Below are 25,649 nucleotides of genomic sequence, written 5' to 3'. Positions count from 1 at the left end.
GGGCTGCAGACCAGGAGATACTGCATAGGTAGCCCCCCTGCCCCTTCAGGCTTTCCTTCCCTTGGTGGTCAGGCTGACTTTCCCCTACCTCTTTGCTGTGTGTGTGGTAAGGGTACCCACCCACAAATTTCAGTTCTGAGGTCTTGTGCCTGCAGTTTATTGTGAAGAAGAATAAAAGCCCACACTGTTTCACTGCATCTCAGCATACAAATTGCATCTCTGGTTACAGTGAATGTGCAATGAGCTGCTTGTTTCCCATGAGGTGCTGCCCAGCTAAAACTGCTTTTTAGTCCTTTTTAGAAAGGAGGGTGCTCAGCTTCTTGCTGGATCAGGTCTAGAAGATGTCTTATGGAAAAAAAAAATGATTTCCCTTTAAGAGGTCTCCACTTCTGTACTGAATATATATAACAAAACCAGGAAAGCCTCTAGTTACTCATTTTAGCTGCTAAGATGCCTTTAGGCCAACATTCCTGCTGTGAAAGGGGTTATGGACATGTCACATGGGGGTCACCAGTGAAAAATATACCCAACTTTTGTTATTCTTAAGTCTAAATCAAAAACCTTTTTTCACAATCCACAAAGGGACGATTTACTAGAAAGTGGAATGTGGTATCAATTATTTCTGTGGGCATCCTTTTTGTTATAAGTAGCAAAGAGGATTGCTCCAGAGTCAATAGCATGACTCCATCTCAGATTACTAAATAATGAAATGCTAAACTTGGCCTAGAGTAAGGACTGTTGCTGTCTCAAAGGGACCAGAGGCCTCAATTAAATCAGAGGACAGTGTTCAATGAATGAGAAAAGGATGCTTAAGGTACGATGACATATTACTGGGTTTTACATTTAATTGCAGTGCTTTGTTGTTTTAATAAAAGCACAAGAGCACTGGATCTCCATTATGGTCATCTGGTGGCATTGTTCACTGTGGACACGTTATTGTAATTTACTGAGTATGTTTAATCACTCCATTTTTATACAAATTAATTCTGCCTGATTGTATTTGCTGAATTTCCTTTGCTGTTTAAAAACATCAACAGAACAAAACAATTGATATTGCAGGTATTTTAAAACACCTGTGCAGAAGTAGTCAATAATTTAAGAAAAGCCCACTCCAGTGCTAAAACTACAATAACATTGCTTTGTGTTCTGTGTCTGGCCAGAGCTATGTGAGTCTGTGCACCATAATCACATATTGCGCTTTTAAGAACAGCAGGCTTGCTGGATGGGGCATTCAGTGGTGGCAGCATTTTACCCATGTGTGCTATCATGTGCAGAAGTCTTTGTGCAAGGCCAGCATCCCAGAACTCACTGCACCCTTAAAACCATGCAGTGGATACATTCCCAGTACCTAATTCCACATGCAAGGAGCAGAAGGAGTTGGGGAACTGCTTTGCTTTCCAGACCGGCCCATGGGTACTGTGGGGTATGATAGCTCCACAGAGGTCAGAGCAGCTTCCTTCCTGCCCTCTGGGAAGATGAGAAAAAAAAGATAGTTCACATTTACAAGATTCAGCCTGAGCACCAGGGCAATTTACATGGAGCAACTTATAAGAGGTGTTCATGAAGAGGCTTTCAAAAAAAGGGCTACCCACAAAGTGGGGGTAATGTCCTGATTTATATAGTTTATATTCAGGTTCCTGAGGTGACATGAGGAAATGCAACAAACTTAATGCAGTTAACTGCACGTGCGTGTGTATATTTCTTAAAAATGTAAATTTCCAAGCTTTTTAAATGGTTGTCAGAAAAATATCTCCTTTTAGATTTCCGGGTCTGACACGTCATTGCTGTAACTTGTCTCATCTGATCACGTCAGTCACATCCCATTATATAAGTGATGAAATCTTAGGTGACTTAGCTGACATAACCTGATGCATCACAGCAACAATGCAGTTGCTGTCAACTAAAAAAAAAAAAAGGGTTGGTTGAGTTGGTAAGCCCTGAATTGTATTTTGCCTAAATGACTTCTGCTCTGTGAGTTGGACTCCTAAGTGCTAATGCAATGCCAAAGATAACTCATATTAACAATGCACTGTGTCTCCAGCACAAATGGTGTGGTGGATTTGACCCATATGTTTGGTAAGGACATGCCCATTTCTGGTGAGGTGCCTGTTGTGATGCTGTGCCTCCCTGCAAGACACAAAGGGTTAGGAAGAAGATTCTCCAGAAGCACGATGGACCATCTAACACCCACTTGAAGTCAAATTTTTGCCTTCCTTCCATTTATGACTCTGAAAATCTCCACTTGAAGGTTGAGCTACCGGAAACGCTGCACCTGGGGCGTGTGGTGATCCAATGACCAGTTAACAAGGTGCATTTTTTGTAGATCAAAGAGGGGAGACAAACCTTTTGAAAGTCTTGCTGTTGTTGTATGGTGTTTCTAACTAGGGCAGCTTCAAGGAGATGGGTTTTGTGTGTGAGGGAAGTTGAGAGGTATAGTAGGTGCAGCTTCTGAGGACAGGTTGACTGTTTTACTAATGGAGTTTCTTTAGCAGGTTTCTTTTTCATGAATGTGTACTGCTTTTAATGGCTTGGAATATCTAATCTATATAACACTATTTAGTTATGGGACACCATCAGGCTAATGCATTCAGGAAGTGTGCTGCCAGGGCTGCTTGTGAAAGAGGGAATGGTTAGTACTTAACTTTATATTGATTATAGCAGGCAACTGATAAACTGAGTCCTCTCCCACAATCCTGAGAAAATGATGCGAGTGCCAGATGCATTAGGATAGGAGGGTTCTCCATGTGATCATGCACATTTGGCATTTGAAATGTAATTGATAGTCACATACATAATGGGAAAACATTCTTCTTTCAGTGCTTTGAATTCTCTCTTATTAGTCTGAGTGGGTGCTGTATTGAAAGGTGATCGTACATGGAATCAGCAAAGACATTATGGGGCATCCCCAATCTCATTTGGAAAACACTATGATCATTTCTATTGTGGCTTTTTGACTGGTATGCAGTCCACTCCTAATCACCAGTTGTAACCAGTAACTTGATATGTTGGCTAATTATTTCTGTACTGACAGGTATAGATAGAAAGTATGTATATTTCCATCTACAGGTGTCCATAAAGTCAGTGATAGTTGTGCTCCTCACTCCTTTTTGTCTCTTTAGAAACTGTACCTACTCTTTACATCATACCTACTGTCTGAGGGCTAATTCTATGTGGCAAGAGTATGATTGTGTTCAATTTAACATGGTCTTTATGACAGGACCTGTATAAAAACTTGGGGTGATAGTCTAGAGATTTCCTGTTTGAAAATGTTTAAAGCATAGTTATCTAGCTCTGTTTTGGGATTATGTAAGTGAACTGCCCTTTGTTTGTGCTCTAAGTAAAACGAGTTGATTTATTTTGCATCATTGATTTACTTTCTCTTCTTTGTAAGGGGACTTAAAGAGAGCGGAGCCTTCCTGCTGGAGATTCCATATATCAGCCAGACTAACATCTCTGTTTCTGAGGTATGGTACAAGGCACCCACAATGCCACTTCTGCTCACAAGCAGGTGATGGCACGGTGCTGTTTGCCAGTCTACTTGGCCCATCTCCTGTGCAAGCAGGAAAGAATTATACATATGAGTTCAGCAATTGGTTCACCAAACATACTGTATTTGTCATAGCTTCTTTTTCCAGGGGATAATATAATGTGACTATGCTGTATGCATATTTGTAAATTACCATATGATGAATACAGTTTTGTGCTGCAGCAAAGCCTTTCCCTTGACAAAGTGCTTTGCCTATTCCCAGTTCTCCCTGGCCTCTGTTTTTGTTAATTTTATACTGAAGGATCAACATGCCCAGGATGTATGCATGCATCCATCTCTCTCTCCCTCTCAAAGGAAATTAGTGCTTTCCTGTCACTGCAGGTGATGTGAAGAGGGGAGGAAGTACACAAACTGATTTATCTGAAACTGTCAGCTGTTTTGAGGATGTCGAGTACTAAGGGTGTCAGCTCCTCCTCAGTAGTTGCCTGGCTCTGAAGAAGACCCCATCCCTCATTAAAAGAGCATCGAGCTGCACTTGAAAGTGACTTTCCCACTTGTTCTCCTCTCACAAACATCACAATAACAGATTCTCTGCTTAAAATGGCATGATCTTCATGCCAGGCCCAGGCAGCTTTGTAAAATACACCTCTACAGTATTTGTTGGGACTGGTACTATCCTGGCAAGTTTCATTTGAGATACAAACTAGGGACTATTATTGTAGATGATGGTTAGAATAAATCAATGTGTACTATGTGCGGTTACATCCTTTATTTACACTTATGTATTATAAAAAACAGCTTCCAAGCAACTCAGTTCATTGAGAGCCAAATATAATATCTCACACTGACTCTTAGGAGATGAATATGGGAAAACCTGTTTGTAAGAACCTGGTATAACTCAAACATGAATTAGTTTTTTTGACCCTGACTTTTAAGGATTCTTCTCCCCTGTCATCTGCCTTCCATACCAACCTTGTGAGAACTGTGGAATCAGAGCCTGAATGAATTCACCGTATTTGGAGTTGCAAACCTGAGTATTATCAGCACTGGTATGATTAGATGGAAGGCTTGGAGAGGAGGGAGTAGAGGGAATAATATTCAGGTTAGATAAATGCACAGATTGAAGGGCTGCCACCCTGCTTTTCACATACTGAAGGTGAAAACACCATTGAGGTATTTAAAATAGGGGCAGAAATACCTTTTCTATGGAATTTTTACTAAGAATTAGGACAGACATTTCCTAGAAACAGGCTAGTCCTTTTCATATTGAAATTTGCCAGTAAGGGAAGACATCATCTGGTAATAAGTATATCCCCAGTTAGAGAAGAAGGATGACTTGGTTCTGACTCAGGAGATCCAGGTTCCTTTTCCAGTCCTTTCACAGACTTCTTTGTGCTCTAGAGCAAGTAATTTAATTTCTCTGGCCCATATCCAGGAAATCCTGAAAGCCTGCACTTTGTTCCATCCATCTTCAGGGCAGCATTCATCACATGCTTAAATTTAAGTATGTGCTGTCCCACTGAAATCAGTCAGTTTCTTCTCTGCTTGGTGGAAATAGATTAAGGTGAGACTTAAGCCCATACTTTAGCACTGTCCTTGATGGAAACCCTTCTTTGTCTTGGGGCTCAGGAGAATCAGATTCTCATCTATATTATGAATTCTTATTCTTTTCCCACAATTTTTCTCTTCAGTCTAGGTAGGCTTTTGGCTTTTTGGGGGCTTAGCATAATAGGGCCCAGATTTCAGTTGATGTTGTACTGTAATATAAAGATGCAGACAGAGGTGACATTTTTTGCCCAGTCTGGCTGCTGAAAGCACTCCACAGCTGTGACCAAACAGAAGTGCATGGCTGCAGAGCACTTTAAAAGGGCCCGATCCCATGAAAATTTGAGCCCTCATTGCATGAGGGTTCAGATGAAGACGTTCCAAAGCAAGACACCCTCAATAACTTGTGTCTGCACTGCCTCCCGGTGCTAGTGCTGTTTTCAGAATGGGAGTGGCGGGAGGGTATGGTGGGAGTTCAGTCTGGGTTTTTTTCAGCCCGGAGGGTGGGGTGGGTAGACTGGAGCCCCGCTCTCAAGGTGGATTTAGTTCCCTCCCAGGATGAGTTTCCTCTCCTCCTTTTCTCCCCTTCCATTCTGAAAACAGTGCCAGGGCTGGAACAGGGGAAGAGGCATTGCTATGGGAGACTGGCTACAAGCTTGCAACCAGCAGCTGGATTCCCCAATCCCAAGGACTCTGCAGCGAACTTCTCTTGGGTTCAGGGCATCATTGTAACTTGTGGTACCTCCTGCAAAGTGCTGTATGTTACAATGGGGAGCTGCTTTCCTGTCCATTACTTAAATTATGGGATGTTACAAAGGTGATATTTTCTAATGCCGAGAAGATCCTCATTGCTAACAGCTGAACTGTAAAATGCAAAGTTGTAGTATTTCAAAGATAACTATCTTCTTACAACATGTCTTTTTGGAGGCTTTGGAACTATTTATCATCCCTGTTGATAATATTATTTATAATAATAAAACCTTCATTTTGTGCATCTCCAAGATACCACAAGGAAGTATCTTCCCTGTAGTCTTCACCCATAGACTGTACCTGCTAGTCCCAATCAGGGGCTATGCGTAGGGGGTGCACGCGGGTGCACGTGCACCTCCTGAGTGTGGCGCTGCACCCCCTGTAAAAAGGCACTGCCAACACTGCTGGTGGTGCCTTGCAGGTGGTCACTGCTTGCCACCAGTGCCAGCAGTGTCTGCAGGCAGTCCATGATTACCCGTGGCCGCTGCCACTGCTGCTGGCAGTGCCTGTGGGTGGTTGCCAACCCATAGTCGGTGCTCACCACCCCCACCAGTGCCAGCAGATCTGTGGGAGCTCACTGTTCACCGCCTCTGGGCTCCCACTGCTGCTGCCATATGCTCCTGCCACCAGCCAGTGCAGCTGTGCCCCCCCAGCCACTGGTGGCATGCGCCATTTGTGGTCCCAGTGGAGACAGAGAGGCTCAACAGAATGATGTGCAGGTTCACTACAGGTCATGAATCTCTTGAGTGAACCTGGTCTGATTTATGATTTTGCAGTTGAAAATGTAAGAATTTAGCAGGATTATAATGTGAAAGTAGTTGAAAATCAGTCATTCCTTGCTTGGGTTTCAAATTTTTTTGGACCCCATGTGAAAATTAGGGATCTGTTGAATCCATATAATATAAAACTAAATAAGATATTTACATGAATCCCTGCAAATCTCAGCCATTGAGTTTGACACCCTTCCATGTAATATTGAGACAGAATGTTTACAGGGTAAAGTTTTCAGAGCTGATCTAGCTACTCTCAGCAAGATGAAGAGTAGTTTCATAGTTTCATAGTAGCTAGAGTCGGAAGGGACCTAGGTAGATCATCTAGTCCGACCCCCTGCCTTAGCAGGAAAGAGCACCGGGGTCAGATGACCCCGGCAAGGTGCTCATCTAACTTCCTTTTAAAAATCCCCAGGCTAGGAGCCTGCACCACTTCCCCTGGAAGCTGGTTCCAGGCCCTAGCCGCCCTGACTGTGAAGTAGCGCCTCCTAATATCTAATCTAAACTTACCCTCCGCCAGTTTGTGACCGTTATTCCTGGTCACTCCTGGCAGCGCACGGGGGAACAGGGACTCCCCCAATACCTGCTGATCCCCCCTGACCAGTTTGTAGCAGGCCACAAGGTCCCCCCTTAGCCTTCTCTTGTGGAGGCTAAACAGGTTCAGTAAAACTCCCCTCAAATTTGGTGGCAACAGAGTTAGATCACCAACCCTGTAGGCTTTTGAAAACCTCACCCATGAAGACAAAGTAATCTTCTCATTTAATGTGGAATACATCTAAAATGGATTTGATGCTGAGCTATGGCACAGCTTGTATCCCTCAGGCACAGAGGAAATCACTTCAGTGGGACAGGTTACTGAAACAAGCAGCAGGATCCAAAAGGCACCTATACACATACAGAGAGGTTGCTCCGATGTGCTGTAATTACAACATGTTGCAGCAGACTTGATTAATTGAATCTGAGGAAGCTTGGTAATTACCACACTCCAGCAAACTCCAGTGTCATGTGTATCAGCATCCCTGCACTGAAAAATGGAGTGGGGATGCTTAACTAAAGCTTGTTTGACGAGCTTTAGTTAAAGTGCCCCCGCTGCCATTTTTCAGCATGGGAACACTGATAGACGGGATGCTCCAGGCACTTTAATTAGAGAGCTTTTGGAACCACTCTAATTAGAGTGCCCCCTCCCTCCCTGCCTCTCAGAGCATGTCTGTAAATGCATAAAATGTCAATTTGGCTTTCAGTACATATTTCACAGTTTGCATGGGATATGGAGCACTTCTTGGCACATGAATCAGCATCTTGTTGGTCTGGGAATCCAGTGGCTGCAGGTTCTTTTTGGGTGAAGGATGGCTTACTATCAAAGATGTGTCCAAACAGTTTTCCATGGCCTGCTCTTTATGTCTGAACATTTTTAATCCTCTGGGGTGTTCAGATCTAGGCTTTGGTTAGCCTATTATAGATAAAGAGGTCATCTTCAAAATTTATATCTGGATTTAGATAGAAAATCTGAACTGTCTAGCTCTGGTAGTCATATTAGGGCCCATCTCTGTGTTGCATGTCCATTCAGAGCAGTTCTCCTTTACAGAGACTTAAGATACCCTTTTAAAATTCATCTGGGTTTACATGTTAAGAACTGGGGACTCTGAGGGTGAGCACTTAAAAGTGAAATGTGATGGTGAGAGATGAGAGGGTTTTTTTTTTATAAATTGTAATCCACTTTTACACAATTGATCCTGATTTCAACAATCAAAAACCCCATGTTGACTGCAATGCTTTACCTCTGACTTAGTGGAATGGTGCCTCAGTGATCCCATTATCTACACACCAAGTGCTGGGACCGTGCTAAATAATTAGATAGGAGCATTTAAATGAAATTGCACAACCGATTCTCTGGTAAACTGGCAAAGCAGGAGAGTGAGACAGCCAGACTCTTGCAATGTTGGCAGTGAAATAATGTTTTGTGCCAATGCGCAGTTCAGGAAAGCAGGCATGAAAGCAGGCTTGATTGTGCCATTGGCTGTGTGTAACATTAGGGGACCATGGTTGCAAAGTAAATGTTCACTTATTTCAGGTGACACTGCAGCTCAGATGTTGGTCCTAGCCTGCTAGATGAACTCATTACCACAAGGATAAACATATCACTACTTCAGCAAAGTCAATGCCACTTGAGGAATTTCAAACATGAATGGAAAGGAATGCTTTGCACCATTTTTTGCCAAAAAAGGAGAAGGGGAATTGTTTTCAGATGAAGATGTTCTGCAAAGATGTGCTTCCAGTTAAATTTATGGCTTAGTGTCTGTTAAAACTGCTCTTCTGAACTCCACAGAGCCATTGCCTCTAATTATTTTACCCTGCCTGACTGGTTCAAATGTTAAATGAATGTAGTGAGTAGAGGGGACGGTTTTTCTCAAGACTTAGGCTTTGGATTGAGGTTTAAGAGAATGGAATTCAGTTTCCCACGGCTACCAACTTCCCATCTGACTTGGGGGGAATCACGTAGCCCTTGCCTGTGTAGCAACATCTTGGTACTACTCTCTGTTGGTTGGGAGAACTGAGGTATCTGTAGCAGCAGAAAAGCAGCTTCTAGTGATAGTACTTTGTCCCTCTAAGACATCTTAACACTGCTGTTGTTGTTTGAAAAGTGGCAGCAGCATCAGCCACTGTAGTATAAATATTGCCATAGTCTTGCTGGGAATCAGTTGCACACCTACACAACAGAGCTAAAACACTTTCCTCTCTTATTTTTTTGTCTTGGCTAGGTTGTAAGCTCCTTCAGACAGGGTCTGTCATTAAAGATGCACAAGTATCAAGTACAGCAAATTGGGAGGATGCAGCTCCCAACTTCCTGACCAGTGCTTCCAAAGAGCTACATCAGTGTTTTGAATGCCAGTGCCTATTGCTCTGCTGGTATTGCATGCCCAGTCTGAATACCAGGATTTGCCCTTTAGGGAATGTTGCTACAAATACCAGGCTATTGCTGAGTTCTTCTGGGGGCCAGCTTGTTATAAGACTCATTGTGAGAAAAGGTGGTGTTTCAGTCAAACTTTTCCCTATGGAGACAGTGGTGTAGAAGCTATGGTGATGGGAAAATATAAAGAAAGTGAATGATTTCTGATTCAAAGGGGCATATTTCTTATGCTGTGAATTCTAAACTTTATAGGACTGGCATTTCATAGAGCTATCTATAAACTGGACGAAATCTGATGCCTATGTTGTATGGCAGGTCAAATTAGATGACCTAGTAAAGTCTTTTGGCCTTAAAACCTAAGAATCTATGAAAGACAAATGAAAAATAAAGAGTACTGTCTTCTCTGCACTTAGTTATGGAGTAACTCTGTGACATTGGTGAAGCTGAAAATAGGAAGTGCTCTATATTCAACCCCACATTCATTTCTCTAGGCTTTGCTCTCTTTTGAAGCCATCTTGCTGTAGATAAGCATTTATGACCCTACCATGATTTCTCCACCCTGTTGCTATAGGTGAACATGCTGCATCTTGCCACCATAGTCAAACCAGCTTCTGGTCCCTTTTTAATTTAATCTCCTTTGTGTTAACCTACAGTGATAACATATCTCTAAAGTGCCGAGTATGTAAAGACCTTAATATACAATGGTACTACGTATCAGATGCACAAGTGTCTGTTGGTATGAATACATTGGAGACAAAGCAACATAATAACTTATCATATCTGTTTTCACCTTCATGAGTGGTCCAGTGCAGTAGCTTTCAGTGTGTTTGGCTGTAGTGTGATTGACTCCTGAGTTTTCAGTGAGATTCCCACCTGTGAGCCCTGGTGATTCTCTTAGTGTTTCCAGTCAGGCTATTGCAGTCCATCCCATGATGTGTCACTGTGTTCTCTTTTGCTTTGTGCTGCCGTAACCCAGAGCCATAGGAAAATGCCCTGTGATCAACTTGTGACTGTGCACAATGGTATCACAATACATTTCAGATTGGAAGGGCTGGATTTTCATAAGGCCTCAGGATCCTGGGATGATGACTAGGTGATTTTGTGGTTTACTGACAATCCCAGACAATAATAATCATTTTAGTTGAAACCAAATAGCAATTTTTCTCAATTTTTGGCAAAAGAAAAGTTTTTAAAAAGTTGTAATTTTGTTTTCAGCGTTGTTTTCTTTGTTTCGTTTCAACATGGAGTCATTCTAATTTGTAAAATTAAAGAATGTTTCAAAAGAAAAAATCACCTTGAAGTAACATTCAAAATGTTTCTTTTTGACCACATCAGAACAAAAAGTTGCCATGTTTTTTTCTAACTTTTTGGCCTTACAAAGTGAATAATTCAGGGAGATCCAAATGAATCTGAGAAATATTTCAGTAGCTCTGAATCTGCATTTTTTTATCAGTTTTTTCAGGTGAAATTTTTTTTCCCAGCTCTTGATGAGCTTATATGGAAAGCTAGTTCCAACTATTGTTATCAGGAGCTTGAAATTCTCGCACAAACCACTTTTGAAAATATGGCCTCTTAGGGTGTATCCAGACAAGCACGGCTGTGTGGTATGTACTGCCTCAGACACTCTGGTGAGACCCTGGGGTCAAAAAGACGTATGCAAAAAAGTGTAGGACAGCATGCACTGCCCAAAACTGGAGCCACACTCTAGCTGCCAGCCAGGCTGTAAGCGGCAGGATTGCCACTGCTGCAGTCCCAGGAGGCCCACTGGACCCCAGGTAAATTTACTCATTCAGACGGCACATGGCACAAATGTTCCCTGGGGACAAGTAGCAGCAGCAAAAGATGTCCTACTGCTAGCTGTCCCTGGGGAAACAAATGTCCACACTTGTGTAGGTGCGGCCTGAAAGGGTACATTGGCAAAGTGTCGGGGGTGCATGCAGGTGCATATGCACCTGCTTAGATTGGCCATGCACCCCCTGGAAATGCCAGCCATGAAAGTGGAAATGCTGGCAGAAGTGCACTTCCGGTTTCACCACTGGTGACTTTGGGCTTGGCAATTGGCCACTGGGGGACACCCTCTTCCCCGCCCCCCCCGGTTGGTGATCTGGTGCCCCCCAGAGTCAGGAGGCACCAGTTGCCCATGAAAGGGTATGTTTATACAGTGCAAGTGAGCATCAGGCTGTGACACAGTGGGTGAGTCTACATGAGATGTTTACTGTTGAGTAGGCCAGTTAGCGCCATAGTAAATGTCTTGGTGTCAACATGTGCAGGGCTATTAGGCTGGAGTAAACTAATAAACTCTGCAGCAGGAAAGAATTTGTAAATACAACTACTATCCTGATACAGAGTTTTTTACTCCACAGCAGCACATGGTCTGGATGATCTCCACCCCAGAGTGCTGAGGGAATTAGCTGAGGTCATTGTGAGCCCTGGCACGGCTTTACAAGTACTCATGGTGCTCTGGTGTGGTGCCAGAGGACTGGAAGAGGGCCAATGTGGTTCCCATCTTCAAAAAAGCAGGGAAGGAGGACCCGGGAAACTATAGGCCAGTTAGTCTTACCTCAATCCTGGGTAAGCTTTTTGAGAGAATTACCCTGGCACATGTCCATGAGGGGCCATTGGGGGAGGTTATGCTTAGGGGCAACTGACACGGATTCATTAAGGGCAGGTCCTGTCAGACCAACCTGGTGGCCTTCTATGACCATGTCACCAAATCCTTAAATGCAGGACATAGTCTTTCTGGACTTTAGGAAGGCCTTCAACACTGTTTCTCACCCCATTCTCATTAAAAAGCGGGGGGACTGTGGTGTTGACACCCACACAGTCAAATGTGTTGCCAACTGGCTGGAGGGCCGCACCCAGAGAGTGGTGGTGGACGGGTCATTTTCGACCTGGAAGAACGTGGGCAGTGGGGTCCCCCAGGGCTCGGTCCTCGGGCCCACACTGTTCAACATCTTCATCAGTGACTTGGATGAGGTGGTAAAAAGCACCCTGTTCAAATTTGCTGATGACACTAAGATGTGGGGGGATGCGGGCATGCTAGAAGGAAGGAATAGGCTGTAATCGGACCTACACAGGTTACAGGGGTGGGAGGATGAGAACAGGATGGGTTTCAACACTGACAAGTGCAAGGTGATGCACCTGGGGAGGAAGAACCAGCACCATACGTACAGGCTGGGGAACTCCCTTCTCGTCAGTGCAGAGGCAGAAAGAGATCTTGGAGTCATCATTGACGCCAAGATGAACATGAGCCGGCAGTGTGGGGATGCAGTCAGGAAGGCCAACCGCACCTTGTCATGCATCCACAGATGCATCTCGAGCAGGTCCAAGGAGGTGATCCTCCCCCTCTATACGGCACTGGTCAGGCTGCAGCTGGAGTACTGCGTCCAGTTCTGGGTGCCGCAGTTCAGGAGGGATGTTGACAGCATGGAGAGGGTCCAGAGGAGGGCCACTTGCATGATCAGCGGACAGCAGGGCAGGCCCTATGAGGAGAGGCAATGGGACCTGAACCTGTTCAGCCTCCAAAAGAGAAGGCTGATGGGGGATCTAGTGGCCTGTTACAAACTAGACAGAGGAGACCAGCAGGCATTGGGGGAGTCCCTGTTCCTCCAAGCACTACCAGGAGTGACTAGAAATAATGGTCACAAGCTGGCAGAGGGTAGATTCAGATTAGACATCAGGAGGTGCTACTTCACTGTCAGGGCAGCTAGGATCTGGAACCAACTTCCAAGTGAAGTGGTGCTGGCTCCTACCCTGGGGGTCTTTAAGACAAGGCTAGGCAAACACCTTGCTGGGGTTGTTTGACCCCAGTACTCTTTCCTGCCATGGCAGGGGGTCAGACCTGATGATCTGCTCAGGTCCCTTCTGACCCTACTAACTATGAAACTATGAAACTATGTATGTAGACAGTGACCTGGCTGGTTGGGGCATGAGAGTGCTTCAGTGTGGGGGGTGGGGTGTACCAGCTAGCCCCACACTGAAGCACCCTCATGTCCCAGCCAGCCCCTCTGCAGCACGCTGAGCCAGGTTGGAGCAGCCCTGGGCTGGCAGGCTGACCTCTGGGCCCCCTGGTATCCAGGGCTGTTTCAACCCAGCTCAATGTGCTGCGGCCCTGGGGGTACATGTAACCTTGCTGCCTGGGAGCAATAAACTCCAGCTTGTTATGTGGTGGAGTTTATTGCTTTGTATTAATATGCATGTGTAGATGCATCTACTGTGTCTGCTCTGCATGCTTGTGTTAGCTCCTGAGCTAGAAATAGTATGGTAGTCCATACCCATGTCATGTACAGTGCCACACAAACATGGTTATATCGTGTCTGGTTTAGAAGCCAGCATATGTGGGCTTGGCTTGTCTCTGTATAGTGACAGTGTTTTCTGGCACAACACAACCATAAGCTATAAAGACATGCCCAGTGTCCTGCTATGTACCTAGATAGGACATGTGCCAGGAGTATGAGAAATCTTGAAATCTTGAAAAAGGTGAACAGCTCTACTCCAGTGATTTGGGAATCTGTACCATACAGACATTGAGGCTGTATCAAGTCAGCCTTGGTGTTACCCCCTTTTAAATGTTATAAGGATACAAAACAAAAGCGAAGAAATCCATGTGTGTTCTCATATCAGCTTGGGCTGCATTAACTCAGATCTATAGGAGATATCAAGCCAGCCAGCCAGCCAGCCAGCCTTCCTAATGGTTTTATTTGAAAGCCTAGCATGCTATTACTGAACACCACAAAACAAAGCCCACGTGGAAGTTTGAGTTTGAGGGCCATTTAACACTGTAAATTTTCCCCTCGTATAACAATTATGGAAACACGCATGCTAATTGACATTGCGGTGCTACACTGTGAATATGTGAATAGTGTTCAACAGCCCTCATAATTTCTCATTTTATTGCTTGTGGTGTGGTAGTCTACTAGTTGCACACACTCATCCAAAGTATAAAACACAATATATAGTACTGGCTCCAAACCAGTATTTTTAAGCTGTTTGGAAGCCACCTCTCTATTTATCAGAGCACATGCTTTTGTTTCTCCATATATATATTGTAAAATACACACAAACTGATTAACTTCTTTCTCATGGAAATGAAGGAATACAGACCATTAAAATTAAGTTTTACTGGGAACAAGTACCTGACCTTGATATATTTTAGAAGAAAGCAGGAATTTTGACTCAAGATCCCCTTTGGGACAAATCCTCAGTTGATGAAAACTGTTACATCTCCAATGACACTAGTGGAGGTCTGATAGTTTATTTCAGCTGGTTATGCCAGCTGAATTACCCCCTCTGTACTAGGGGTGGGATAGGTCCCTGCTGTCTTTTATTTGGGGTTTCATGATAGCAGATTTTTCTACTCCAGAGCATCCTTTGTATACCAGATTCAGTAATCTCAGGGTGGTTTTTTTTGAAGCACATGCATTTTGTCTGGGATAGTTTTAAATCTGATGGTGAGTCTGGATTTTAAAGCTATCTAATCTAAACAAGTGTTTATGTCTGTCTGTCTGTGCCAGTCATTGTGGTATTAGATTCCATCCTAGCTGCTATCTTCTAACTTTATTCACAGCCTGATTTCTAGTTCTCAGACTAATTATTTTATCAAAAACTTAATTTAAAAAATATCCTTTCGTGGAGTACATAGCCCCCAATAGGAAATGCGGTACATTTTGTGTCTGGCTTGTTTAGAATCAGTCTGTATAGACTGGAATACTTTAAAAATATATTAAATTATATTTGTTTTTAAACCACAGTCTATCTGGACTCAGATTCCTTCTGTCGCTTTAACCAATAGTCTTGCTTTTGCCCCTAATGAGCTTTCATTGTGTGTGTGGGGGAAAATCCCTATTAGATTATAACATTTTTATGAGTTGTCAAAGATATAATGACATTAGCCACCTGACTGGAAGTAAAAACCTTTGTGGTGTCAGGTTAGGATGGGCTGGCAAATCCTTGTGAAATAAACAGGGTAATCCCTCTCCCCCTTCCCTCCAAAATGTATATTTAGATGGGTGGATATATCCCCTCCCTGCTTATTAGACCACCAAGGCTAGTTTTCAATATAAAATATATATCTATAAAGTCTTCCAAAATCAGAAAGGTCTCAAATTTAATTGGAATGGAAAATGCTAACTAATTGGCATCCAAATTTGATTTGCTGTAGAAACCTCATATTTGTTTGAAACACAACACTGTGTCTTGGAACACAAGCCCAGTCCTTCAAAAATCATACATGAGAACTGTGGAAGAATCAATTAAAGTTGATTTGGCAGATCTGCTTTTGACAAATATAAAGAAATCTCTGATTAGGCTGAGAAGAAAAGAATCCCTCTTTCGTGCTCTCTCTATTCTCTCCCTCTTTAAAGGCAGTAGATGTCAGAAGGGGGTGGGTAGTGATATGCAAAACACGGCCTCCATAACCAAAGTAGCCTGCAAAATTAGGTGTCAGCATGCAAAGCTTATTGATGTATGAATGCGGAAAATGAAAGCCGGCAGTAGACAGACGGGGCTAAAGGTGAGACAGCCACAGTGAGAGCAGCTGTACATCTACGTCAAGGTGTTGCTATATGAGCCTGCTTTTTTCTGGAGGGCCACAGCCTAACAAGCTATGCCTGGCCATAAAATGATGAAACAATACAATGTAGGCACACACTGTGTGAATACCAAATAAATTGACTTGGTCTCCCCCCCCCCTTCAAAGTATGCCTGTGTATTCATTAATAAATTCATATTCTGAGTTTCAATAAAAGAAGAAAATGCAGTGTAAACTGGAGTTACTTAGTGACACCCAGCTCATTGCTTTTTATTGTTGCTTGCAGCTACGAAGCCTTCACTGTGCACTAGTAGAATTTATTACTGTCTGTCTTTGTGGCAAGTTGGCGAAGTGAGCCTTTTGAAGAAAATTGACCCACACTTCATGAATATGATGAAAAATGCCAATAACACTACAAAGACAAAGCTCTTGACATTAGTGTGCAAGGAACTAAGAGACGGTAATGAAAGTATTACAATTACAAATCATTATACCTCCTTCCTGACCAATGGGTGCTGGGCACTTTTGGACAATTTGAAGCCCTCCTATTTGGCCAGATGTACTATCATACACTGTGATGTGGGCAATGGTGGGTGCTGTTCCATTACCTCAGTGCTTTGAAGGGGAAAAGGGACAGAAAGAAAACTAAGTTGACAAAGAGCCTCAACCTTCAAGGCCCACTCTCTATTCCCCTTCTGTGGACAGTGAGGCAGCATAGTGAGGCAGGACAGTTTTGTAGCCAAGGCACATGACTGGGTATTTGGAAAGGTGGGTTTTGTTTCCCCTTTCCAAAGCTTCCTGCATAACCATGGATACAAACCATTTCAGTGTGCTGTGCCTCAGTTTCCCCATATGTAAAATAAATGTAATAATGCTGTTTTTGTAGTCTTGTCCATTTAGACTTCAGGCTCCTCAGAATGGGGACTGGCATTTGCCTTGTACTTGTACAATGCCTTGCACAATGGTTCTGTTTTTATTTGGCACTATGCTAATATAAATAATAATAATAATTAATAATTAGTGTTGTGTAGGGAGGAAATAGCACTCAGTTCCTAGGCAAAAAAAATATTACAGCTATATCAAATAGAATAAAATGGGATGTTTTAACAGTTGATGACAAAGCACAACTAGAAGGACAAAGCAGCTACAAGACAAAGAACACAATGTGTAATACAATCTGGGCTGTGAAAATATGAAAGGCAATGAGAAAAGATATTTAGCCCCATGTTGAACATTTGCCACCTCCTGAACTTGTTACTTGGAAATCAGATTTTTCCTGTCACGAAGACAAACTGGAGATGTTAAGCCCTTGGTTTGAACATTTCACTTCCATATTCATTGTAAGGGGGTCTGTACAAGTAAAAAAAAGTACAGTGATTTATAATAAATTAATACATGACAGTCATGGGTATATCTTATCACATCAGAATATTGGTGCCAGAACAAATCAGTTTAGCTTTGCAGTTCTCATGCCTACCATACAGTTCTTAGGAACTGACTCTCATAAATTAATGTAAACCATGACTTGCCTCTTATGGTACGAGGCTTTTGAGAATGGTGTTTGACAAGATAATCATGAAGCAAAGTGGTAGCTATGCTTGGAAGTGAAGGACACTAATATGAGATAGAACTGCATCTGTACAGTATAGTGAGTCTTGCATGAAGCAGTGTTCTCTGGAGGTAGGTTAAGATACCTGGGGACCCTAGACACAACGGTCCTATTGGCCTGGACTGAAGCCATAACTGTGCTCCTATTTTGGCTGTCAGAAGTTGCAGCTTATGAGCTGCTGTGGAGCTGATAGTAATCTTGTTCCCAGGTATTGTGAGGCAGACTGCTGCTTCTCTGGATGCCAGCCTTTGTGTTTTAGGAGAAAAAGACTGCACCCCAGAGGAGAGAGGACTCAGTCTCTGCTGTCTTCATTGAGAGCTCTGTAATATTGCAAATGATCTCTTGCCATTTGGCCCAAACATCCAGAAGTTCGGTCAGACCACACACTGTAGATATAATCATGATGTGCCAAATATATATATATATGTGTGTGTGTGTGTGTGTGTGAGAGAGAGATATGTATGATTTTTAAGTCATGATATGATATATACGGAGAGACAGAGATAAATACATGTATAGATATATAGAGATAGAGAGAGCTATATATCATATTACATATCTATCATACCTAGATTCCAGTTATAATCATGTATATCATGATAGTACCTATTGCAAGACTTGTGAAAGTGAAAACTGGAAACACAGACCCTGTATAGAGTGGTCCTACCAAAGCTACCAGAACCATGATGACACAACAGCAGTGAGGACTCCCTGCACACAGAGCTGTTACCTGTGGTGGTGAAGGTCCACATTGCCATGGGTAACAATGACTGAAGGTGAATACAGTCGTGTCATGTTTTCAAGGTTTGCATCACAGCTGAAAAAATCTTTTACGGTTTCATGTTTTAAGTGAAAGTTGAGATTCTGATATTATCATAAGACACCAGGAACTTTGATTTAAGACATGAATCTTTAGGGTCTATGCCTTTTGCTTCATGACTTTAGAGAACCCTGTGAATCCATGGCATAGAAAGGAGAAATCACCATTTACTATACCCTCAGGTATCTATATCTCTGTTTTACTGATGGGAAAGTGAGATACTAAATTACTCACTCAAAGTCAACACAGAAAGGAAACTGAACTTGCATCTCCTGAGTTCCAGTTCAGCATCTTTAACAATTGGGCAATTCCTACTTCTTCAGGCATTTAACTGTCCTCTTATCTACCTATTTTGATTTACACTATATCCTTTTTTGAGCATGTGAGAAATCATTTCACTTCTCTGCCTTCATCTTGAGAAGGAAACACTAAGTTGGAGGAATTGTATTAGCACCAGATGGTTGAACCTGTGCAGCTGCCCCAAGGCAGTTAAACCAGTCCATTGAAACTTTCTCTTCACCATTAGTGTTCAAGTGAAGCTGTGGAAATCACCCAGTGCTTTAGAAGGAATGAAATCAGTGGATTTTGATACTTTAAAATATTTTGTAAGTAATTAAAAAGGCGTAGAGTAAAATTTGAGGAGACAAGAGGCAGAAAAAATAAGTCAAGATTCATCCAAGCTGAAGCATAGTGTGCAGTGCAAAACAAATATCAAGATGGCACAGTCAGACATTATATGAACAGCCATCCAAACAGTAGAAGTCATTGCTTATGCTTTTCAGCTTTGAAAACAAACCTGATGCATCTTCAGTCCAGAGAACTGAGAGACAGGAAAACAGGAGACCAAATGGATGATACAACTACATAAGTCTGGGAGTGAAAATGGTACAAACATTGAGTGAAGAACAGAGAGAACAGATAATCCAATTATAAAAAGCAGAGCTGGTCAAATCCCAGAAGAAAGATTCAGAGAGGGCTAGACTGAATATTTAGGTTCAGATCTGAAGAAGGTACAGCACAACTATTTTGGCCTGGACTGAAGCCATAACTGTGCTCCTATTTTGGCTGTCAGAAGTTACAGCTTATGAGCTGCTGTGGAGGTGATAGTAATCTTGTTCCCAGGAACAACATGGACGCGCACCATTGTGACTCAGAGTCCCAATTTTTCCCATACTCTGTACAGGAAAGTCAGTTATGGAAGCCCTTGACATAACAGAATTTAATTTCTATTTTCCTGCTCCCCTTGTACTTTGCCTGTTACTGGAAATCTCTGCACTGCCTATATTTTGTTCCTGTCTGCCCACACTTTTTCCATTACCTTATGTTGGGTCTGGAGAGGAAGATCTGTACTCTGTGTCAGACTTGTGCCCAAATTCGTATAATGTGAACCAGTGGGTAGAGTGGGGCCATACTCTCCCTCATTCCCTTGATCAGCTGAGTAAGGGAATGGCATAATCTAACCCTGGCTAAGATGTTTGATAGTTGAAGGTCAAGAAAATTAAATAGTATATTTGACCAGCTCTATGGAAAAGACTGAGAGAACGAAACATGTAGAAAAAGGAAGGAAGATAACACAACTTCTTAGCCATACTTCCCTTGTGTATATGGTAGTCATTACTAATATGTCTGTTGCTGCTTGGATTTTGTATGTTTAACCGTTGTGGTTACTTTCCAGCTATTATACATTGTTTTGGGGCAAGTTGTCAGGACAAGCTTCAGCAAATTCTGCAATGGTCCCTCTACCAGTCAACACTCTGTATAATGGAGATTATCCTCATATTGTCCAAATTCCTATGTCACGTGGTGACAGTTGTAAGGAGTGGCACATGGAAATGATGCATCTTGCTGCTGACTCCCTTTCCAATAGTGCCAATATTGTGGAAGAATGGCAAGCTTTGTATGATGTTGTATTCTGTCTGTAAGCAAACTGTTGATGTTGTATCTAGGCAACACCGCAGGGGCATAATAGAGCAGTTCTGTACCATGGGCAACTGCTTCACATGGGGCGGTGCCAGCTACCACAGTGCAGCCAGCCACCAGCTGTGGTGGTGCCTATATTTGTGACTGCCCCTGCCCTAAAGGCAGCAAAGTCACCCTCCTCTGTTATGCTACTACAATACCAAGACTGGTTTGGCAATGATGCTGCCATTCAGTTTATGCTCAAACAACTACACAGCACTCATCAGATTGTGCTGACTCACCCAAACTGAACTGCCAACGTGATGGCTTGCAGGAAGGTTTGCTGTGAAGTCCAATTCAGGTTACACCAGATGAAAGATCTGTGCTGGATTACCAATGCTGATGAATTTAGGGCATATGCTGATGAACATCATATGCACTTCTATGCTGGCTTGAAGGCAGTTTATGAACCAATGTGGGATTTCATGATGCTGGTCACGAGCAGAGTCAGGAACAGGGTGCTCACAGACTGTGAAGGCAAAAGACAGTGCTCAGCCCAGCAGTTTCCAGTGTCTCCGGAACATCATCAAGGTTGTTAATGGGAATATGGCATCCCATGTAGGAAAACCTTCATCCCTAATATTGGGTTGCCAACCCTGCATGTGTAAACATCCATGAAAGATGTCAAAACCCTTGGTCCAGATGGCAACCCTACTGAAATGTACAAAGTTGTCTCCCAGTTTTTGACTAAGTGATCGCACAAACTTTTCTGTTAAATTTGAGATACAGGGATTTCCCCACAGAACTTAAGATGCAACTATTATCAAGTTTTGTCAGGGAAGGGGAAAATATGATTGCAGTAATTATAGAAGGATCTTTCTGCTTGCCACGATGGCCAGATTCTCTCAGATTCTCCAAAAAGTGCAGTTGGGCACTGTAGAAAGGAAACTTGTGGAATCACTATGTGGATTATGGGCAAACTGAAGAACTGTGTACATGATTTCCACTGCTCAGCAAATCCAGGAGTGCTAAGATTAAAATCTTTGATGTCTACATAACTTCTCTTGACTTGATGGTAGCATTTGACACAGTGAACTGATCTGATTTTGGAGCCTTGTGGAAAGACTTGACTGTCTAAGGGCTGTGTTACACATTCATTTTAGTTGGCTCAGGGAACTTTTAACCCTGGGAATGCCTACATATTAAGATGTGAAACTAGTTTTAAGCATCATTTAGGCATCTTAAAGTTTTGCCACTTCTGGGTAGGTCTATATGTGATCTGTGTTACCTAGCTCATGCTGCACTAAATTATGGCCACCCTAGGCTACACTCCCCTCCTCCCTGCCGTCCGCTGCTACTGTCCTCCTCTGGCTTGGCTTGGACTCATTGTCAGTAGATCAGGAGCCCTGAGGGGGCAGGGATGGGGATCCCCAAATTAGGGGGGAAAGGAGCAGGGGGAGCCCTGAGGGTGGGGGACAAACCCTGAGTAAGGGCAAAGCCCAGAATGGGAAGGGAGGGGGAGATTCTTACCTTTCAGTCCTCCAGAACCCTGCTTGCTAGTGGCAAGTTGTAGTTGTGCAGGTCTGGGACAGTCAGAGCAGGTTTTAGCCTGAATGTGTGACTCTCTAAACTTGAACTAACACTAACACTGATTACCATTTTGAGAAGCGTAAGTGTAATGTGTAACAAGGCCCTAAGAAAGTGTGTGCCAGTCTTAAGATAGCTCCATAATAGTATGTATGGCAGGGTAAAGGGTAAACAATAAACAATGTCCTAGCTGGCTGCTGCTTTGTGATAAGTGGTGGGAAACAAGGAAGTGTCATTGGGTGCACCCTGTACATGTTGTTCTTTGCAGTGGTGCAACACAACACAGTTTTCAGCCTTAACATGGGAACTGGGATTTACTTTCAGACTCCAAGAGAGGTGCTTAACTATCCAGTGTTAGCTGAGACTAAGATTACCAAAAAACCTCTACAGGTAATACCCTGATGACTGTGCACTGATGGCCCAGTCTAATAAATATCTTCTGATACTGAAGGAAAGAATAGTTAAAGATATGGAAGGAAATGGAAAGTGGGACAAACCACGACATGATTTTGTTAGAGGACGGTCATATCAGACAAATGTAATCTCATTCTATGACAAAGTAACATACATCTTGGATAAGGGCAATGTGGTGGATTTAATTTACCTGGATTTAAGCAAAGCTTTTGATGTGACACCTCATGGAACATTATTAGTCAGACTGGAGGGGATGGGGATCACTGTCACAATGATGAGGTAGAGTATTTTCAAAGGGAGTTTGCTGAAAGGGAGACGACAGGGGTTTGTGCTGAAAGGTGGTAACCAGGGAGTGGGTGGTGTTCCTTGGGGATTGGGCATGAGACCTATCTTTTTTTAACATTTTTATTATTGACCTTGTTATTGGAACTAGAAGTGTCCTCATGAAATTTGTGGATGACACTAAGTTAGGGGCCCTTCTGATTTTGAAGAGAACTAGGTCATTGTACAGCAGGGATGTCAAACATGCAGCCTTCAGGCTGGATCTAGCTTGTGAAGCTCTCAGTCCATCCTATTGGGATATTAGTGGACACCTTAAATCGGGGGGGTGGGGGGAGGGGGAGTAATGGCCTGACACTTATTTCAGGGCCCTTTGGCTAGGTGGCCATGGTGATCAACAGTGAGCTTGGCTCTCTGCCACTGCCCCTAGACTGTTTCCCCCCAGACCTGCTGCCACTGCCACCACTGGATCCCTCACTGCCACTACTGCAGTGGCCACTGCAGCAGCTGTTGTGCCCCAGATTTGATCCAGCCCACAAGGAGGCCCATGGTATAGGTGTAGCTTAAGGCCCCAGTTGAATTTGACAACCCTGGGTAATGGGACCTCCACCCTATCACTGAGGAAAAGAGGAAGCCAGGGAGCAGCTGGCTAACATCAGCCCCAGGTGTAGCCAGCATAGTGCAGCCAGTGATTGATAGGCTGGGGCAGAAATAGTGGGTCAGGTGCCCCAGAGAGAGGGTTAAGAGGCCTTATAAAACCAGGACTATGGGTAAGGCTTAGAAGAAGAGGGGCCACTGGCCAAGGTGGGAGGATTCTAGACTGTCAGGAGCTGCAAGGAAGCCCTTTTACCACCAGGCAGCAGAAAAAATATTTTGGCCTTGCTGTAGCTTGTTGCCATGATGTGATGTTGACCCAGGGTTGGGGGAACCTTTTGCTTGGCAGCATTTTTCATTTGTGTTGAAGCTGAGCTGAAGGACTGGATTGGGGGTGTAGGGGAGGAGGAGACCACTGAGAAGAGTGCCAGAGGGACCCTAGCTCTAAACTCTCCAAAGAGGGGAGTGCTGCTGTCAGTGGAAGGACTGTGGTGTCGCACAGAAAAGACAGAGGGCATAAGCTCAGAACCTGTGAAGGGTGAGGGCAAAACTGGGGCCTGGAAGCCTAGTCCTGGAACAGTGGACCTTAGGCAGAGGGGCTGAGCCAGAGTAAAGTGAGCCAAGTCTAGAGAGTCTCAGCTCAGGCAAGGATGTAAGACCTGAAGTAAGTAAGACCTCATCGCCCTCTAGAGGCAGGCTCTCTGTCCAATTATAACACCAAGGCATGGCAGGAAGACAACAGGGTGCTACCCTGGGAGGCCAGAGGGGGTGAGCAAGGCTGGATCCAGGAGGCCAGTAGTGATGACTACTGCCCCAGGGCTGGCTGTGTTACATGCTGTTGTACAGGAAGGTTTAGATAATCCCATGGAATAGAATGGAATAAAGTTTAACAGTTTGAAGTTTGAAACCATACACTTAGGGACTAATGACAATGGCTTTGGCTGTAAGATAGGGGCTCATAGATTTGAAAATATGAGGAAAAATGGGACCTGGGCATATTGGTTGATCATAGGATGACTATGAGCTACCAATGCAACACAGCTGGGGAAAAGATTACTGCAGGCTTGGGGTGCATTATGTGAGGTATATGCTGTAAAGAGAAAGTGGGCATTACTACCATTGGTAAGACCTTTTAGAATATTGTGTGCTGTTCTGGTAATCTATTGTTTTTTTAAAAATGGGGTCAGGAAGGAGTTCTTCCTTTTGGTTCAATTGGTACAGACAGTTGCCTCGTTAGCATGGGGCAATGTCTTTTTGCCTAAGATCTTCTGAGTATATATTAACCAACTACTTCCTTGTTGTTACAGTAACAGGGCATTAATGGTGCCTTCATCCCTCCGCCCAATTTAAAAGTGTACAAGGCTCTCAGGTTTATCACTCTGGTCAGCTGGAGAGGTTCCAGCAGAGGCATTTATACCCTACTCTCAGTGAGGGGTACAGCAAGCTTACCAATGATAAAGTCCTGTAGCATGCTAACTGTCTGCCCATTGAGGCATTAATAATGAAGGCTCAGCTGCAATCATCTAGACATGTGGCTTGTATGGATGACATACAAATACCCAAGCAGCTCCTGCAAGGTGAAATGGAGCATGGGAAGGGGAATAATGGTTACCCAAGAAAGCACTTCAGAATCATCCTAATGGCACATTTAATTGAGTGCAATCTACCGGCCTCTTTTGAGCTTTTAGCTGTAAATAGGCAGCAATGGAGTGCCATGGTGAGGGAACAGTGTGCCCTTGGGTGGGAAAAGCATACATGATCATAATCAGCAGCAGACCAACTCACACATTAAGTGGGTTTTTGAAATTTGTGATAAAAGGTGCGTATCATCTACAGGCCTGCACAATCATCTCTTCATCTACTACACTTGTTTCAACCATCCCTGATGTGGTATTGTCAACTTCAATGACAATGGACTCATGACAATGAATAGCATGTCTCCAAACTTCATTTTGGAGATCCTTTATAACCCATGGCTCAGTTTGCTAATACTAAACCATATTCATGCAGTAATTTTGGTCCAATGTCCAAATTTGGGTGCCTAAACTAGGACCCCGACTTCTGCATTTGCATAACCAAATCTGAACCAATCCATCTGCCAAGTGGCACACTCTGCTACAGAAATTCTCTGTATGACCACCTTGAAAATCTGACAGGCAGTCCACGACTTAGTGTCTCGACTTATGGTGATTTGCACTTGTGGCGCTCTGTTATTTACACCCATGTTATTACTTATGGCGATGGATCCTTGACCTTATGGTATGACATCAATTCAGGTGGTGCACAAACATACATATGTCACTCAGTCAGTCTGCTTCCTGATGTGCTCCGGCACGTAAGTTTCTTGCGTTCTTTGGATTCTTAGTGCATGATAAGCTTTTTTATATATTCAGTCCTTAAAAATGCCTGATGAAAGGAAAAGGCAGTGCTCTGGTGATATTGATGAGCACTTGACCAC

This window comes from Crocodylus siamensis, chromosome 1 (genome assembly GCF_052110815.1).
Source record: "Crocodylus siamensis isolate JL-2025a chromosome 1, ASM5211081v1, whole genome shotgun sequence".
NCBI classification, from domain to species: Eukaryota; Metazoa; Chordata; order Crocodylia; family Crocodylidae; genus Crocodylus; species Crocodylus siamensis.
This window is presented reverse-complemented; position numbering follows the sequence as displayed.